We start from the raw sequence: 3,513 nt of genomic DNA on the forward strand, positions 1-3,513 counted from the left end.
TTCCAGTCGTTTTTGGATAATCTTCAGTAAAATCTTGCTTGCATGTGAAATCAGTGAAATTGTTCTGTAGTTTCCACATTCGGTTGGGTGGCCTTTCTTTGGGATAGGAACAAATATCGATCTCTTCCTGGCTGAAGTTGGGCACCTCACAGGACAGCCACCAGACCCCACAGACCCTTTAGTTGTTAGATGTGGTTAAGTCACCTTTGACTTATAGCAATCCTAGTAAAAGTCGTAAAACACCTTTGATCCTGCCTGCCTTGAGTTGTTAGTTATTGAGTGCTGTTGTAGCAGAAGTACCACAAGGGATTACTTTTCAAACCCAGAAATCTATTTTCTCACAGTTTCGGTGACCAGTTCATTTCACTCTGTTGACTCTGGAGGGGGAAAAATCGTTCTCTGTTACTCTAATGTTCTTTTTTAGCTTTTCCTGTTTTCTTGGTATGGAGTTTATCTTTCAATATGACTTATCTAGCCCCTATTTGATTTTGCTATGTCGAAGGGTGGGAATATGTGAATGGAGCATGTTAGCCCATCTACAAGGGGATTAGCTATCTACTCTTCCACAGTAGGATTGGCTGTTTACCATTCCACTAAGAAATTGGCTAGTCTCACCAATACATCTAGCTTCACAGACAGATCTTCTGGCACCATTGAAGATAATGTAGGATGTCCTTCCTGCTCCAGCTACACCTATGACATCAACACCTATGGCTGAACTGGAGACCTGACGTGAGATGGGACATTGGGGCTTAGGGAAAAGCCAATATTGGCAAGACTGAGAACCATGTTGGACAACTAGACATGGGAAGCCAGTATTGAGAACTTGGGAACACCGGCCAAAAGCCACAAAGCTCGAGGCTGAGGTGCCTATGTGTGCCTTTCTGGAGCTATCTTGACTATAGTCTGTTATTAATTTAGATTATAACCTTTTGGCTTCCCCAGTATGTTTCTGTGTGGTCTGTGAGCTATCTCATTGGATTTTGGACCCAGCAAATAGGTAAGATCGGTGTTGGAATGAGTAGAAAGAGGTATAAGACCATGGGGGACATGTCTGACCTCATGGAAATTGGTTCCGAGTTATTGATACTGTTGACAGGGACGGTTTCCCTTTGTGAAGTTGGTAAAGGTCAGATATGGCCATTCCCACATAGCCCTTGCTCTTTTTACACTTGGCAATCTAAATGTCATCTTTCCTCCACTTTTGTTTTCTTACTTTAATAGATCTTAAAAGTGATAATATCTCAGCAGAATAAAACTAAAAAAAAAGGTATTGCCATTTAGTTGGAACCAACTCATAGCTGACCACTCCAATGGATTTTCAGAGGCTGTAAATCACATGGCAGGAGATTGCCCATCTTTCTCCCATGGAGCTTCTGGTGGATTTCAAACAGCTGAGAGATGCTGCCTTTGGGTTTGCATAGCAGCTCCCTGTGGACTATGCCACCAGAGTGCCCTACAGATCTTTACAGGAGAAGTCTGCCTCATCTTTCTTTCTCCTGAAGCTAATCTGGTAGCATTAAACTATTGGCTTTTCTTTTAGAAGCTTGACATGTTACATACTATGCCACCCCACCGGACATTAACAGAATAAAGAAGATCATATTTCCAAGTGGGATTACATCCAAAAATGTAGACTTCAGAGTTCCAACACATATTTTAGGAGGGCACAGTTAAGTGTATACTGCCCTATTCATACTTCCTCTTGCCAAGATAGTGAATTAAAACAACAATATCACACCCTGGGGAAGTCTGAAGGATGGAAAGGATTAGTGCCACCATTAAAAGCCTAAAAGGTGCAGAATGGTGGCTTTTAGAATATCTTTGTATAATAATACACCAGTATTTCCCCTTTCTAAACTAAATGGACATTGGAGAATAGTTGAAGAGAGTAAAAGCTGAATAATAAGAGCTCAACTTGAAGCTTCTGTATCAAGATGTGGGATATCTTTCTTTGAAACTGTTGTGTAAAGATGCCAGATCATTCTAGGAACAGAGAAATTAAAGCCTCGGGTACATGATTTACAACCATTGATTTGATGAATGCATTATTTTCCCTTCCACATTATATAGAAATATCAGGACCAGTTTGCACTCACATAAGAAGGACAATAACACAGTTTTCCTGGGGCTCCCCTGTGCTCTGCCATACTCCAAAGAAGTCTACACTTCCTGCCTTTTCACAAAACATGACACTGACTCCATTCCATCAATGCTCTCACACTGACTGGTCAAGACAAGTAAGCACTAATGCATAGACTGGAAGTTTTAGTATGTACTGCAGAGGGTGGTTATTGTTGTTGTCAGATGTGGTGGAGTTGAGTATGACTCATAGTGACTCTATGAACAACAGATCTGAAGCAACCCTGTCCTATCCTGTGCCAACCTCTTAAATTCTCTGACACACTTGAGCCCATTGCTGCAGACACTGTGTCAATTCACCTGGTCAAGGGTCTTCCTCTCTTTCACTTTCCCAAGCATGATGCCCTTTCCAAGGAATAGCCTGTTATAGCAACATGTCCAAAATATGTGGAATGAGGCTTTATCGTCTTTACCTGTAAGATGCACTCTGGCTGTACCTTCTCCAAAACTATTCTTTTTTCAGTCCGTGATATATTCAGTACTCTTCTCCAACACCACAGTGGAAAGGCATCAAGTCTTTTTTTGTCATCTTCATTCATTGTCCAACTCTCAATAATATAGCAAGTGATTGAAAAGATCATGGCATGAATCAGGTGCACCTTAGTCCTCAAACTAACATCATTTCTCCTCAATAATTTAGAGAGGTTCCTGACTTTCTCAGTGTAAGACATCTCCTCTTCTGCTGAGTGCTAGTACCAAGAGTATTGATTGTAGATCCAAGTAAGATGAAGTCATTAACAGTTTCAAACATTTCTCTATGTGCCATGATATTGCCTGTAGACCTGGTAGTCAGAATTTTTTTCCCCTTAATGTTAAGGTGCAATATATATTGAAGGCTGCAGTCTTTGATCATAAAATAAAAATGAAGATACAGAAGGTGGGAAGACAAATGAAGATTCAATAATGTGCTTTTGTTTTCAGAAATCCAGTGGTTAGGAACATGACAATATCTACCTTCAAAACACAAGACAAATTACTGAAACTTGCATCTCCTAACACAGCAAAGGAAGCAGAGCAACTGATAGGTCCCTGTGGGTTCTGAAAGCAACCCATTCTATACCTAAAAGTATTTTGCAGTTGGTCCTAACTGCAGTACAAGAGGCTCTTCTTGAGCCATGCAACCAGTTTTGTTGTTTTTGTGTGCCATCAGGTCAGAACTAACTCATAGCTGACCCTCCAGCAAGTTTTTAGAGGAAGTAAACAGCACCAAAGGAGATTGTCCATCCTTCTCCCACAGAGCTGCTGGTGGATTTGTACATTGGAAATGAGGCACAGCTTCTTTCCACTAGGCCACCAGAGTCCCATATGTTGTTATTGTTATGTGCCTTCAAGTTGACTACAACTCATAGCAGCCCTATGAATAATGGCACT

This window comes from Elephantulus edwardii, unplaced genomic scaffold, assembly GCF_000299155.1.
Source record: "Elephantulus edwardii isolate Elephantulus edwardi_28Jun2011 unplaced genomic scaffold, EleEdw1.0 scaffold00007, whole genome shotgun sequence".
In the NCBI taxonomy this organism is placed as follows: Eukaryota; Metazoa; Chordata; class Mammalia; order Macroscelidea; family Macroscelididae; genus Elephantulus; species Elephantulus edwardii.